The following is a 17,231-nucleotide window of genomic DNA, read 5'->3' as shown; positions in this document are numbered from 1 at the left end:
CAGCTTCACATTCGGCATCAAAGCTAGCTCGCGTTCCAAAAACAGACACCCGCGAACCCGATAGAAAGAAGACGCGTCCCGCTCCAACTCAGATCGCGTAGAACCCTAAACTCGATCGCGTCTTACGTCCGTCTCAGCCTCCGCACTCGATCCCGATCAGACGATAAGCCTCAGCCCGTTCGCGAGAGGCGCTCATCATCCGACGAACCCGACGAACCCTAACCCTAGGTGTTCCCCGTTCGCGTCTGACGCTCTCAGGCTCAGCTCGTGTCTTCGTCTCAGCCTCATCTCGCGACCCCGACTGCAAGAGTCCATCTCGACTCGAGACCCGATAGGAAAAGATAGCTCGCGTCCGTGTCACAGCTCGCGTCCGAGGTTCATCCGTTCATCTTGGAGGTTCGGTTTCTACAATCTGCAAAACAAAGGTAATCCTAATTCTGAGAACATGAATCGAACCTGGTTGTTTTGTAAAGATTGAAACCCTAAAAGATAATCTCTAAAACTAAAAGCCATAGGTTAATAGATCAATCCCCTATGAGTAAATCGAAGCTCTATAAGTTCGATCTAAACCTAAAAACGAGATTGATCCATTGATCAATTAAAATCAGAACCTTAAAGGTTTTTGAATCTCAAATCAAATCCCCTTGATCAAAGATCAAAGTTTTCGAAATCCCCTAAAACCCTAATTTTGGAAAATCGGTTTTTAATTTTGATTTGAAACTTGAGTATTTGATTCATCGCCTAGAGCTATGATTAGGATTGTTTTAAAACTTGAATCTGAATCTTGTTTTAACTAAAATGCTAATCTCGAATTTTAAAATTCCTAATGGCCTTGAAACCATTAATCTTGATTGATATTTCTAAAGGCTTTGAAACCTTAAATCTCTCATTACTTAAAGCTTGAAAGATTGATTTAAAGAATTTACATATTGAGTGAGATCGTTAGGTTGCTAGATTATTTAATTCTAAAACCTAATAGATATGCAACTAAGAAATAGGATTGAATGCATCTAGATCCCGTTTTGTATATGACCGTGTGGCCTAATACATTGTTCATACTTGCGGCCTTATGCCCTTGATTGATTAAAAGCCGTGTGGCTTAGTGGATATCAAAGTGACCGTGTGGCCTAGTATCCGGATGGTTATATAAACCGGATTGCATCATGATCCGATCCTTAAGATCGTTGTATCTTATAATGGCCGTGAGGTATAAGCATCACAATGCAAAGCCGTATGGCCTAAGCATTATAGAGAGACTTGTGAAATCATGTGCACTGATTATTTGAATTGGTTGCAAGAATTCTAAATCAATGAATTGATTGATAATATGATTTCAGATACCGAGATTTGAACCCATGGATTATGCCATTCTAAATCTCTCTGGAGATAATTATCTAGAATTAGAAATGAACACTTCAAATTGCCCTGAAGTCTAAAGGACTTGGGAAATGTATCATTGAAAGAAATGATGAAATTGAAAGTGAAAAGTTAAGAGCCATAACTATTATGAGTCATCATCTCACTGAGGAACTGAGAAATCAGTATTTACATATCAAGAATCCTCGTGACCTTTGGACAAAATTAAAGTCTAGATACACTATGGTATTATTACCAAAGGTCAAACATGAATGGATGAGTCTCAGATTCCAAGACTTTGAGACAGTGGCCGAGTTTCACTTTGCCTTGTCCAGGGTCGTGTACCAACTGAGATTATGTGGAGAAGAGGTAACATATAATGATTGTTTATTCAAGACATACTCCACATTCCATCCAGAAGATTTGTTGTCAAAACATATCTACATAGAAAGATGTTCTACCACTTACAATGACCTGATCTCTTGCCTAACGGTGATTGAGAATAACAAGGTACTAAAAAGAAGCAGTGAGATGAGATATCCTGATACAAATAAGACTGATATGGATCAGGATGAATCCAAGGGAGCCGTGTCCAATATAACTCAAGGAGTGGCCGGCATGTCTATTGACTAAGAGGGATCTCGACATTTTATTTTAAAGTCCTTGATTTGTGATTTGCTTTAACCCAATTGTCATTCACGATTTTGTATATACAATGGAATTGGTTTTGAATTCATTATCTTGTCTGATCTTACTTGAACATATGAATGATTCTATTTTTGCCTAAAGAACATAATACCAAGTAAGAAATCATGAAAGGGGTATAGTAAGTCTAGTAAAGAAACTATGGCTAAGGCATTGCCTTAAAAGGCATTATACACACCCAAAAGAACATGTGACCCATTGAAGTTATAATGTATGGTTTCCAAGTAGAAACAATGGGTAGGAAGGAAACAAGTTCCTTTAGATTTTAAGAAAAATAAAACGCCTAAGACCTTATAAGTGGTCGAGACTATACCTATGATCTCTAATAATTTAAAACTATGCTATAAGATCAGTATGATAAGAGGCAAGAGAAGTGGTGACTATACTGATATATCCCACGAAATTTTACACTATATGGCATGATAGGATTAGCCATCCTAAAGTCTAAACTTGATGCAAAGATTGAAAAGGCACAGAGTTATCCCGTAAAATATCTCACGTTGTGAAACATGTACACAAAGGGAAACTCATTGGGCTTAATTGTCCCAAGCACCACGACCTTATAGTATGGTCATGAGGAGGAGAGAGGATAAACCCATGATCAATACTACAAGTTCGTGTACTACTATAACGGCCAAACCATGACCATGTTATAAATGGCTCGGTCATTACTCGACCATAAAGGACCATTCCTCGGCCGTAGAGGCCATGATACAAACGGCCAAACCAAAGAGGCCATTACCCGGCTGAAGAGACCATGTTATGGTCGGCCACAAAGACCATCACCTATAAACAGCTTGGCCACGACTTGGCCATGACTTGGCTGTATAGTGTAGGCTTGGCCGCATACAATCCATTACCTATAAAGGTTCGGCCATGTAAGCCATTACCTATAAGACTAAGACTCTAAAAGTCTATAAGCTTGGAGACATTATGTTTTACATGTATAGAATGATAATATGATCATATGCATCATGCCATATAAGTGAGCATAGATATATTCTCATCTCAGATTGAATACGGGTCATAAAACCAGACATACACCATCTTAAGAGATTTTGAATAAACCACCACATACATACATGTGCAGTCTAAGATGGAACCTCAGAAGAGGATAGGGAATATATAAGAATAAGATCTTCTCCACGAATTCAAAGGACCGAGAGCCAAAACATGGGTGATCAAATAGTGGCCAGGTACGGATTTCATGAAACAAATGAATCCGGATATTCAATATTAAAGGAGAAAGATTATAAGCTGGACAAAGAAAGATTAAAAAGTAAAAGAATGATAAGAATGGTTTTAACCATCATTTTCTTGGCAAAGATCCTTGGACTAGAGATTATAATTTAAGACGTCCAAAGAAAGATTATATAAAGCTAGCTAATTGAGAAGCTAATCGAAATGCCAGACACTGATCTGAGAAATGACAAACCAGCTTAGCACCAAATGAATGTTCTAGAAGAGACATAATCAAGTTGCTATAGAGTCTATACAAGATAGACCAAGTGTTCCATAAGATAAAGAAATCTCGGATAGAAAAATGGTGCATAGAATACAGATCCGAGATTATAAGAGAAACCATACCAGACATTGAGAAAATTAAAGGCTGCACAGCTACACATCTAAGGTACCAAACCATGTGGCTTGGGACGCCAAGCTACTAGGTAACAAAGGTCCTGGATAATGAAATCTCAATGTGATCAGATCATGTCTGGAACATAATGGAACCACATGAAAGTGTCGACACACACACACATTTGTATAAAGATACGTAAAGTTATAGCACTTGAACATAAAGAGATAAACGAGGATCATGAACCCACGAAAGAGTACTCATACAATCATAAAAGATCATAGAGATTAGAAAAGATAAAACGTGGAGGTTCAAAGTATCTAAAAGAGAGATGGGCGTATTGGCCATATACATATACATAAACGCTATCTGATAAACCAGTGAAATAGATGGATCTTGTGAGATAAAGAAACCGTGAGAGAAGGCACATGATCACGAGGTGTAAGAGTGTTCATGTCTTCCTACTTAACAGCATTAGATTATACCTTGTTACACAAGGTACTCACAGAGATCAAAGGAACATATTATAAGGAGATAAACTCCTATGTGGTGGATGCTGCTACAGATTTTCGAAATTGAAAATGGTTTGGTCATAAGAATGAAATTAGATACAAATGATGTAGTAAGCAGCATATGGATCACTGGATAAAATTAAAGAACAGCTTCGTTCCTAAGCTGATTCATGGACTGAAACATAAAGCAGCTGCATATAGTATGTAAAAGAAATTGATCACGCATGATCATTGATCTTGGAGTTGTATAAAAGACAATCCAATACAATCCATATATTTGAAATTCCTTGTGATTATACTAAACCTAAAAGAGGTTAGTAGGCAAAGAATAAATCTATGTGGGTGTCCGACCAAAAGCGTCCGGCCCCGGCCCTTCAAACTAAAGACGTCTGACTCTGTCCGTCTAAGGGCGTCCGGCTCTTCAGCAAAGAACGTCTAGCTCTTCTACTAGACGCGTCCGGCTTTTAAGACTAAAAGGCGTCTAGCCCTTCTTCTTGATCACGGGCTAGTAGAGACAAAAGATCAATCGGATACAAATGTATTGTAGTCCATAAGCTTGTGAGAGCCGGAATCCATGACCTAATAATATATACTTAGCATGTGATATGATCCACAGCAACTGAGGCCATGAGACACCATCATCATATATTAAGATAGGAATGCAAAGAATAATGAATACGGCATTACCTAAGGCAAAGAAATCGATGTCCACATCCATGAGAGTGTTCGGCCGCAGAGCCATAATAAGAGATTGTAAACTCACAGCAATGATCATTGATCTTGAACACTCATGAGACAAGTAGTGGACATGTATAGACGAGGTCTATGACCCAGACATGGATCGGCCAGATCTAGACATAGGTTCATGATAACCATGTCTAGTACATTGTCCATAAGTACTTATTTTGTCCGACCAAAGTAAAGAGTTAACAGTAGACGATCACGTCTAGACTATGGACACATGCAAACACGATTTGCAAAAACCCAATAGTGATCCCCGAGAACAATGTGGTTCGCATTGTTTAGCACACATTCTTTACCAGGACACTCAATGTCAAAGGACATGAGAAACGACCTAAGAAGTCGAAGTGGTCTAATTACGGTTCAGTAATGAAATTGGCCGATTACTCCCATCATGTACATACAGGAAATATCACGCACCAAGATGCGTAGAATGTAGAACTTACACTGAGGTTCACATCAGGGGGAGTAGTGCGTGTTGTACTCTTTTTCCTTCATCATGGTTTTGTCCCACTGGGTTTTCCTGATAAGGTTTTAATGAGGCAACATGAAGCGTACTACAAATCCTGTATGGTTATGGCATCCAAGGGAGAGTGTTATAAATCATGGAGTGGATTGCCATTAATCAGGTCCGGCCCAATACCTAGAAGATGGAGAGATGGCCGAAGCCTAGAGAGAGGAGAGAGAGAGCCGACTTCAGGAGAGAGAGAGACGGCCACAAAGCTTGGATAAAAGAAAACCCTTTCCTTTTCCTAGTAGATGTAATCTTTCCATTATTATGTATTAGTAGTTTTCATAATCCTAGTATGTTTAGGTTTTGGATACTTTCTATTTATATTTATCTTGTAATCCTTATATAAAGGAACGCCTTTTATCATTAATAATAACACAGAATCTCAAAACTCTCTAATTTACAACATGGTTAATGATTTAAATTTTTTTGTCAACTTTCAATTCTAGGAAACATACTAATATACATTTATACATAGCTTAATTGCTCGAGCATAGCTGATCTACCATATTTCAAAGTTTGACGGAAGCTCTGCATAACTTTTTATTTGTAACTAGGTACATACCCGCACTAAGTCGCGGGCGAGTGTTTATAAAGTTTTTTGTAAAACATTCAAAAATGTAACTATAATGATTTTATGTTTATTGGTTTATATGATTGAGATATGTAGCATATTCGTAAATATATTTTCTGATTCTTTTGTTGGTTTTGATACTTTTTGTACAAATTTAATAATAGTTAAAAATTGTTTGTATTATCCCATCTTGATTTGTTTAGCTGCATATTCCCATCCAAAACATTTTACATAATTTTCAATTTTCCGGATGTTTTACAGAAGCTGAATCTTAGTCGGACTTTTCCACTTTTATGGGAGAAAGTTCCTGACAATTCACAACCATTATATGAGTGTGCTGAGTATGAATATTTGTATGCCATATTCTTATTTGATCTAATAGATTACTATTTCTCTGAAGAAACAATGATAAGATCAATTAAAGTCAAAGTTAATGGTAGAGTGAAACATTGTGAAGCCATTGTTTTGATTAGTGAAAACCAGCTGATACAAGAATATAACTACATCAAGAAGCTTCAAAAAGAGAAAGGATTTGGAACTGTTTAGTAAAACTAATTAAATTGCAGTCCACTTGGTTTAGAGAAGAGTGTGAGACAATACGATGATTTTAATATGTTTCTTTCTCAAATAGAAGTTGTTGATGATTGCGTGGTCGGGTGATAATGTATACAACTGCTTCATCTACAAATAAATCAAACATATATATATTATCAATTGCTCGTCCCGTAGCTGTATGGAATTTTAGTGGACATCAATCAGATGGAACGCAAGTATAACCTTCATCAATCTAATTTTACATTCTCTCGCAAACATTTTAGCAATGCATGAGCTTGTTCATTAAACTACATATATGTGAGAACAAACTAATATACTCACTCCGGCATTGGATTGAAGCAAAAAGATTATAGCTACCATTTTATCAATCATCTACCTTGATGATCTTGACCACAGATGCATCACTAACTTTCTGCACACCACTTCTCTGTCATGCGGCTTTATCACTCCTGCTGCTTGCTTCCCGTGGTCCAACGGAACCTTTAGAACTGACTCGTTTGTGGCACTTGTTGATTCCGCCTGCAACAAAATCACATTTACACATGATATGTTAGAATCTCAACTCAAAAGTTCAAACTAAAACTCATAAAAGACTTGTTTGGGTCTTTGACATGGCCTCAAGTGACTGTCTAGCGTGATAAGAGTCATACGGGTTAATAACCTTAAGCCACTATAGACGTGACTATGGTTCAGGGAAAAGAACTCCCTAGAATTATGATATTATAAAGTAGACAATCACTGTCGACCACACATTTGAGGATACTTTTTTCTTATACCATCTCCAAGAACCGATGGAAGTTGTAAGTAAGATAAATATGTCTACATAGCAATATCTATGTATCATGTCTCTCTGAAAATCAACAAACTTTTATGAAAATTACATGGCTGTGGTTTCTAAACTTAAAGAGATCATGAGGGAAACATACCTCAAAGGGTACACTAAAGCGCCATTTCAACTGATTTTTCTGGACCCTGGGAATGACTACAAAAGTAATTGGTATTAATGGCCTCTATTTGGCAATCTATCTGCAGGGAGATCAATAAAATAATAATTTATTAAACAATTCTAAATAGAACAAACAAAAACAAAGTTTTTTAAGAAAAATAATGCTACGAACTTGGTTGCTCTTCCAAAAGAGGTAAGCATATGATGACTGATGTCTTAACCTTAATTCCCTACCAAAAAGAAGAAGCATAAACAACTTCATGATCAACTTTTATTCTCCCATTGTCATAATCAAAAAGAGTGCATGCAGGAGCAGTGATCAATTCCAGCAAGTACTTGGCAACACTTCCAATTCTGCAACTCCTTAGCTATACGTCCAGCAAGTACTGGTAGCTAGAAACAGTCACACTGGTGAACTTGATCATATGCTTCTTAAGGATGCTTTTGAACACAAGAAACCATGTGGACACAACACCACATGTGGTTTTAGTACGATGCTTCTGAACACAAGAAACCAGCAAGTTTTAACAAAAATAACAACCACAAATGGATCATGGCCCCAACAGAATCTAAAATTTTAACCAAACCTAATTTCATTACATTTGTAAGGTCTTCTATGACAAATGATTGACAACGTCGTTCCTGAGATCTGTACACCAGCAAAAGGATTCACTACAATGTTACTGAAATCTTTACGGACGTATTAAACCTACAAAACGAAGACCTTTCAAGATCTCAGGCACATGAGGGAACACAACACCACAGAACTACCACTTCTGTCTTTTTGCCACAGCAGAACATCCAATTTCACTCTACGCTATACTCGATCTCCGGAGAAAGGCTGTGGTACCCATCGCTCGTTTTGACTCTCAGCTCGACTCGAGCTGCTTTCACATCCGGAAACGCCGTGGTTCCGACATGAGAGAAAATATCTAATTGAGAGAGACATGTATGGTGGTTACGGCTAGGAGGCTTTGCGGCATGAGGAGACATCGAGAAACGCGGCGGTTCCGACATAAGAGAGAGAGAGAGACAATCTGATCGAAGGCGACATATACGGTGGTTAGGGCATGAGGAGGGGGCTTATTGCATGAACATGAGGCCGCACAATAGCAGAGAAACATAGAGAGCCAAGAACCCATCTGATTTTCAATATTTCTGATCGCAAATCTTCGAAGAACACGTGAAAGGGGTGGAATTGGATACAAACGAAGAAGAAAAGGTGAAGCACAAGACAAAAATGATGTGGAGAAACAAAATATTTCTATTGGATTCTCAACTTTTTTCGGTTAATGACATGTCAGATCCCTCGGTCATTTTAAAAGCTGAGGTGTCATGTATGTTTTGGAGAGAACATTGCTCTATTATTGTGTTAATTGTAAATATTTTGAGAGAATTTTAAACTTTGTTTTCGTAAATATATAGAAATGAAGTCATAATTTATAAAACATCAGGTGTCATATAATAGTTCTTATAGAGAAACAGATTGTTGACCCCGAATATTTTGAGAAAGTCAGTTTGATTTCCATCGAAATCATGTTACCCAATCTGCGAGATTTCTTCAAAGAGTCGAATAATTACTTGGGTTTAACCTATTGTACATGTTAACATTGTAGTGAAGTTAACACAGGCTATTGTTTGACTATACAATAAAAAGTGTACTGAAACTAACAGATGAAAATTCAAGTGAAGTGTATATTTTATAATCATATGAAAGGCTTCAAATGACTTTTCTGACTTGTGTGACAATTCAAATGACTTAAATTAAAAAAAAATCTTCGATAATTGAGATAGTTATATAATTTTTTTTGTTATACAAATACTTCCACGATGTGTATATCTATTCTAGTTTATAAAATATATATGGTCAAAAATAACTTTAGTGTTTGATTTTTTTTATGAAAGGCTTCATTGATTCCAAAAACAAACAAATTGTTGTTGTTTTTTTATATTCTACATAAACATATATAACTCACAATCTTTTCTCCATCAACATAAATATATGGCCCTTTTGTTTGTGGCCTCATTGTCTTCTCATTTCCTTTCACTTTTCATGGAATAAACGTTTACATTTGTTGGCATGTCCATATTCACATAGAAAAAGACCACAACCAAAAATTAACTAGTTCTTGAGTATGTCTTATCATAACTAGAAAATGATCGTCTTAGAAAAAAAACCTAGAAGTGGTGGTGGCGATGATGGTGATACATCGTTGACGGGTCATGATAATGATGATGATGCAGGCTTGTTCCTTCCGTTTGATTGCCATGTTCATCTCCAAGATCCGGATTTGTAGCACCCAGATTAAGATAAACCAATCTTGAATCCAAACTACTCCCCTTCGTGTGTTCGTCTTTCATCCTAGGGTAGATCACGGTGTACTTGTTAACGTTATTGTTATTGTTCCCTTCTTCTCGAGAAATCACAGTTGCAGCAGACTGGACCAGCTCGAGACAAAGCCTGAGCTTATTAGGCTCAATGTGAGTCAATCCATGAATTGTCCCCTTAAACAAGAAATCCGACGTTAGGGTTCTAAGGATGTCAAGAGGAGTGATACCATCAACTGTCCGAACGGTTGGATCAGCATGGTGGTCGAGTAACACGGCCACCATATCCGGAGAGACCATCTCTGCCGCGATGTGGAGTGCGGTTATCCTGGTGGGACCTGCCGGATGGTTCACATCAGCTGCTCCAAGCTCAAAAAGTTCCTTCACAACCTCTCTACTACAATTCTCCACCGCGTAAAACAAAGCTAATGACTCGTCTAGATTGAGTCCTTCTCCCATAACCATTAGCTTCACTAGCTCAACATCTGAGGAGTCTAATGCTCGTCTCATCCTCTTGATCTTCTGGTCCTCTAGGTTTAGAGCCGAGTTTTGGTCATGTTGGTGAAGCATTAGAGAACGTAGAGGTATCGATGATTTGAGACGAAGCTCCTCATTCCTCAACCTTGCCTACAAGTTCAATTGGGAGATGTTTGGCTAGAATCTCTGTTGTAAGACCAGATTTGGCGACTAGGTAAGAGCATGTGGTCCATAACTGATGCATGTCTTGCTTTCTTGAAGCAATTAATACTTTCATCACGTCTGCAATGGAGGCTTTCTCCACCATGCTTGTCAAATGTTTCTGTGATTAAAAACAAAATGAAAGTTAAGACAAAGTGTTGAATTTGTAGACACTATACCCACCATTTATTTTCAATTTGCATCAGTATGCATGTTCTTTCATTGTAAAGGAGTACTCAAAAGGAACTATTTTTCACCAAAGGTTTTCATTTTGTATCTAACTCCAAATGAGGAAAGTGTCCTATAGAATGACAAAATCTTTGGGAAAATAGCCATTTATATCCCCAACTTTCACAAATAAGCTAAACAAAACTCCAATTTTTAAGCAAGCCACATAAATACTAAGCTTTAAAAAAAAAATCCAAATTAATCCTAAACTTCTATTGACTCAGCCTTTTTAGTCATGTACAAGTCAAACGCTAATTAGACGTTTACGTCTGTTAAATAGTAAAACAGTGCATTTTGATGATTCATTAAAATTAGGAATTCTGCTCGAGTAGTGAACCCTAATTCCCATAACCAACTAAATCCAATAAAATTTCCAGTGATTGCAGAAAGAAAGAAGGTGAAAATCTTGGGGACTTGAAAATATTGATGATGCAGAGGAATAAGCTTGTAACGAGACGAGCTAAAACGCACCGTGAGGATGGACATGATCAGTGTGACACGTCACTGGCTATGCCATCTAAGTGAGGGAGAGTGACAAAAAGTACAAAAACAGAGTATGCTTTCACTTGGAGAATTATCCAAGAAAATAGATCGTGAGTTTGTTAGAGTTTTGTTCATCTTTTTTTTTTTTTGGTAAAAGTTTTGTTCATCTTTGTTCTGAGTTCTTGATACTCTTTAATAGAGTTCTCTCATTGTTGTTTTTTGAGTTGATTCTTCATATATACTCTTGAGAAGTACGAGAAAGGGTATTTCGTATCATGAACGTTATTCCATCATGAACGTTATTCCATTATTGTGTTGTTGAAGCTTTCATACGGATTTACCGTATCAGAAACTCACGAACCTTATTTTAACCCATGGTTAAAAGGAAAAATAAATATTTCTGCAATTAAAATTTCTGCAATTAAAGATTGCAGTCCACGAAGAAGGGAAGAACTCTTAATTTTATTGAGTCACCAATTCACCGTTTTTACTATTTAACAGACGTAAACTTCTAATTAACGTTTGATTCGTACATGACTAAAATGGCTGAGTCAATAGAAATTTAGGATTAATTCGGAATTTTTTAAGAAGTTTAGTATTTATTTGGCTTGCTTAAAAGTTAGAGCTTTGCTTAGCTTATTTTTTGAAAGTTTGGGATTTAAATGGCGGTTTTCCCCAAAATTTTTTGATTCATTGCATTTGTGGAATTGCTGAACTTAAATGGCCGTTACAGACATATATCATATATGTCATAGTAAATTCCTGCAAAATCGCATAATGATCACACTACAAGAAAACAGCGACATACTGAGGAAAAAAATCGTCGGTATGTCGTCCGAATAACGTTATTCCGACGACATACCGACGAACAAGTCCTCGGAAATAACTCCTCGGAAATTCATTTTTCCTCGGAAATCCCTCGGGATTTTCCGACGGAATTCCGAGGAAACAAATTTCCGAGGAAACTCCGGGGACCACCAGTTCATCGGAAAGCTCCTCGGAATATACCGAGGGAGAACTTCCTCGGAATTTACCTCGGAAGTTCCGACGAAATGTTCCTCGGAATTTTCATCGGGAATTTCCGAGGAAATGAACCCTCGGAAAATTCCGAGGAACAAGTCCCTCGGTATATTCCGAGGAATGAGTCCCTCGGTATATTCCGAGGAACATGTCCCTCGGTATATTCCGAGGGTTCATTTCCTCGGAATTTTTAAAAAAATTAATTTTTTTTTAAAAAAGTAAAATTTTTGAAATTTAAATTTCGAAAATATAAAATTAAAATTAAAATTGAAATCATATTAGTTAATATTCAAAGTTGTACAAATAAAAAAAAAACATTCCGAGTTTTTGAAAAAAAAAAAAAACTACGGGTCTGGCACATCCGGGAACACCTCGTTCGGGTACATCCTCTGCATCATCTCCATCATTTGCTGGTTCAACCTCCTCTGTGCCTCATAGCCCGCCTGTTGTGCCGCCATCTGGGTCTCCAACAAAGATATGCGATCATCCTTGTCCTTCAACTGAGCCGTAAGTACTTCTGGATCAATAAAAGGCGGTGGTGCAGAAGAAGGAGGAACCGACCGGGTGCGACGACCCAAACCGACCAAACGTCCCTTCTTCTTTGGAACCGACTGAAATAGAAAATAGCCAAATTTAAATCAAGAAATAAATGAATTGAACTTTAAAAAAAAAGAACTTACGGATTCAACGATTTCGTTGATTCGAAACCGGGACAAGTTGGTCGAAGCCGTCGAAGCGTCATCCTCGGTTTGAAGCTGAAACACTTCGTCTTGCACCTGAGTTTGGACCAGGGTGACCACCTCCCTCACAAGACTGTCATCAATCCGGCCGGTCTTCTTGTTGGTATACGCCCTTTTTATTAGGGCGAGATCATCAACCGGTTCGCCATCATTTTCTTAAGCCTTGAAGAAACATTAGAAATTAGAAGAAATGCACAAAAAATAAAATTTCAAAACTTAAATAATTGAAGAAAAAGTGATTGAACTTACCAAGCGATCTCCCAGAGAGGCAATAGATTGAGCACCCAAGTTATGCTTGAAGACACCCTTCCCTTTACGGTAGCTCCTGCGGTTGGTGGAGTTGGTGGAAGAAGTTTCTTTCGTCTCTTCCTTATCCCAATGCGCACACAACTCCGTCCAGACCGTGTTGTTTATCGGCTTTGGGACCTTTTAATTAAAAAAAAAAAGAAAATAGTTTAATAAATTAGAAAATAGTTTAATAAATTAAAAAATTGTTTAATAAATTAAAAACAAACCTTGTTGATTTCCCACTTCTTCTTCCACTCGTGGACCTGCTTCCCATAGTTGTCCATAACTTTATGGACGAAGTGGTGATAGATAAAGAGCGTCTCATCGGAATTCCAGTTGAATTCTTGATGAAAAAAAACACAATTAGTAGAAAATTTATATTAAAAATTAAAAATATAAGTAAAAAATTAGAATACTTACCGCAAACTGACGAAACCACAGATGCTGCTTGTCGGTAGGGAAGTCAGTGAAAGTCGGATGTCCCTTGTCGAGGGCCGAGTATATCATACGGTTGATCCATGCGCTGATCCCGTTCCCGGATCGGTTGAACCTAATCAAACGGTTAATAATGAATCAAATTTTAATGAAAAAAAAATATGTTTAATTATCATGTTTGACCCCGTCCATGTGGATACGGAGTGAGATAGGGAAGATGGTCACGACCGGGCTGTCAAACCAACTCCGCAACACTCATCACTCCCGGAGAACCCGGAGGAGCAGGAGCGGTTGCAGCAGCGGGAGCGAGAGGAGCAGGAGCGGGTGCAGCAGAGGGAGAAGTATGGTAGGAGCTGTGGTGATACGCCCAAAACGGGAAGGATGGCTTTGGCCGGGTGTTGGATATGATCCGAGAAGGCAAACAGCACTTCTGGAACTGAGATGGATTGAAAGGATCGTCAAGAGATGCGGAATGGCTCTTGATATACCCAAGATCTAAGGCTAACCACCTAAGAAACGATGAAGGTGTGTTGGCTAACCACCAAACGACACAAAAGATGATTGGCTGACCACCAAATCAACAAGCCGGTTCAAACCGATGAACTAGCTAAGAACTCTCTCTCTCACTCAGAGAAAAGAAGAATCGAAAATAAACAACCAAAATGAACTGCTTTTATTCATCAAAGGGACTACATATTTATAGTGTTTTGTAGTCAAAGACAATAAATAGAAATGTAGAAAAACAATGCATAGAAAATATAAATTTGACTAGATCTAGTCAAGGCACGGAAAATGGAGAAGACTAGATCTGGTCAAGACACGGAAAATGGAGAAGACTAGATCTGGTCAAGGCACGGAAAATGGAGAAGACTAGATCTGGTCAAGGCACGGAAAATGGAGAAGACTAGTCAAGATGTCCAGGTTCATCCGAACCAGATGGATGCACGGGGTAAAGATAAGGACGCTTGCGGGACTGTCCGGATGGTCCGCCAGATAAGAATGCATGTCCGTCTTTGGTTTCTTCACGACCCAAGCTAAGTCTGGCTCGACCGTGGGTTTTAGAATGTCGAGTTGGTTGGGGAAGACGGGCTGTGGTTCGGTCGGTTAGGTCGTCTGGACGTGGTTCCAGCCGAAGCTCCAATCGGGACGCACGCGGAACGGCTTGGTCAGTCTGATCGGTACGGTCGGATGAACGAACCTCGGTCAAATTGTTCAGAACGTCCTGATCTCCATGCTGGTTGGCTCCAATGGACTGATCCACGAACCAGGGCACATCATTCCCTTCCTCTTCAAAAAGATTTGTCCTCAAATCTGAAACATTAAAAGGAAAAGGATTATAAGCAAAAGAACCATAATCAGCACAATGCTCACCTTGAGTTTGGTCCGGTATTTGAATTGGCAAAGGCTCTTCCTTTTCTGGCTCGGTTTCAAGGTTCTCATTCTCCAAAGTCACCAACGGTTTTTGCTTTTGACACTTGTTAGCATAATTGATGTGCCCTGGTTCGTGGATCAGTCCATTGGAGCCAACCAGCATGGAGATCAGGACGTTCTGAACAATTTGACCGAGGTTCGTTCATCCGACCGTACCGATCAGACTGACCAAGCCGTTCCGCGTGCGTCCCGATTGGAGCTTCGGCTGGAACCACGTCCAGACGACCTAACCGACCGAACCACAGCCCGTCTTCCCCAACCAACTCGACATTCTAAAACCCACGGTCGAGCCAGACTTAGCTTGGGTCGTGAAGAAACCAAAGACGGACATGCATTCTTATCTGGCGGACCATCCGGACAGTCCCGCAAGCGTCCTTATCTTTACCCCGTGCATCCATCTGGTTCGGATGAACCTGGACATCTTGACTAGTCTTCTCCATTTTCCGTGCCTTGACCAGATCTAGTCTTCTCCATTTTCCGTGCCTTGACCAGATCTAGTCTTCTCCATTTTCCGTGTCTTGACCAGATCTAGTCTTCTCCATTTTCCGTGCCTTGACTAGATCTATTCAAATTTATATTTTCTATGCATTGTTTTTCTACATTTCTATTTATTGTCTTTGACTACAAAACACTATAAATATGTAGTCCCTTTGATGAATAAAAGCAGTTCATTTTGGTTGTTTATTTTCGATTCTTCTTTTCTCTGAGTGAGAGAGAGAGTTCTTAGCTAGTTCATCGGTTTGAACCGGCTTGTTGATTTGGTGGTCAGCCAATCATCTTTTGTGTCGTTTGGTGGTTAGCCAACACACCTTCATCGTTTCTTAGGTGGTTAGCCTTAGATCTTGGGTATATCAAGAGCCATTCCGCATCTCTTGACGATCCTTTCAATCCATCTCAGTTCCAGAAGTGCCGTTTGCCTTCTCGGATCATATCCAACACCCGGCCAAAGCCATCCTTCCCGTTTTGGGCGTATCAACTTGGTATCAGAGCCACTTTGGCTGGTTTGTTTTCTTTCATCTTTCATCTTCTCATCTTCTCATCTCTCCACGTTTATTTCTTTTCTTATTTCTTGGATCCGGGCTGTTCCTTTACTCCCTTGTGATCGCCTATTATAAAAAAAAAAAAAAAAAATCGATAAAAAAAAAAAAAAAAAAAAGTTTTGGCGTGAATCACTTCTGAAGAGAAATCCAGGGGGAGTGGTGGAAGAGAAACCCTGCTGGCTGAAGAGAAATCCAGCCTTAGGACAGTTAAGGCGGATCCATATCAAAAATCTCTTCATCTTACCTTCTCTTTTCTTTTTCTCACAAAAGTTTGTTTTGGGTTTTGATTGCTGAATTTTGACTGCCTATCATCCTTTGAACCAGTGAAAGAACTCTAAGTGACCATCTAAAAATCGTGAGCTAAACACTTTGAGAGTGTGAGGATTTTTATTTGCTAACTTTGTTAAGTGTTTCAGGATGTTCGGACTTCTCAAAAAATCAAAACCACTACAAGATGATGTCTACTTTCCTTTTAAAACTGTTGTTGAAAAGAAGCAATTGATTTTTGACAAGAGACAGTTTGCTTCTAACGAATTTGATTTTGTGCAGAAACAAAGGAAGAGACAAAACAGGTCCAATGATGAGAAGTGGGTCAGAAGTGGTGATCGTCCCTTCACCAAAGCCAAGAGAAGCAACCGTGTAGTGCTTGATCAAAACGAGCTTAAAACTTATGCTAGTTTGGAGAAGATGTTGCATAAGGCAATTCATGCTATCCGACAGCTCAAAAAGAAGGGAAACACCAACACTTCTTCGGCACCAAAACAACAATGTAAGTCTTCTTATCTTTCAAATTCTGATCTGAAAACTAATGAGATTTCTTTTGATAAAAGCAAAGCTGTGAAACCCACAAGCAAAGCTCATTCCACCAGGTGCTTCAAATGCCATAGGATCGGTCATTATTGATACGCCCAAAACGGGATCACTCTTTCGGTATGGTTGATATGAACTCAGATCCGAGGGGATTGAGAACTGATGGATCGAGGGGTGACACTAAGGGTTGCGGAATAGCCCAAAGATACTACCAGACTTCGATCGTTGCCGGATGTGACGCACCGGTCCAACAAAAGAAGGTTCGAAACTTGGA

At 38.8% G+C, this 17,231-nt stretch overlaps 1 long non-coding RNA gene and 1 pseudogene across 1 annotated transcript; both read right to left on the bottom strand.

Moving 5' to 3' along the window:
- Positions 1-6,369: 6,369 nt before the first annotated feature.
- On the bottom strand, positions 6,370-9,499 carry LOC111211755. The gene is made up of 3 exons (XR_002662693.2): positions 7,649-9,499; positions 7,457-7,556; positions 6,370-7,049 (listed from the first exon to the last, which is right to left on the bottom strand). It is a non-coding gene; the product is annotated as an uncharacterized LOC111211755 (long non-coding RNA).
- A 155-nt stretch (positions 9,500-9,654) lies between these two features.
- Positions 9,655-11,863, bottom strand: LOC111197867 (annotated as a pseudogene).
- Positions 11,864-17,231: the final 5,368 nt, after the last annotated feature.

The sequence above is a fragment of the Brassica napus genome, chromosome C6, assembly GCF_020379485.1.
Source record: "Brassica napus cultivar Da-Ae chromosome C6, Da-Ae, whole genome shotgun sequence".
In the NCBI taxonomy this organism is placed as follows: domain Eukaryota; kingdom Viridiplantae; phylum Streptophyta; class Magnoliopsida; order Brassicales; family Brassicaceae; genus Brassica; species Brassica napus.
This window is presented reverse-complemented; position numbering and strand designations above follow the sequence as displayed.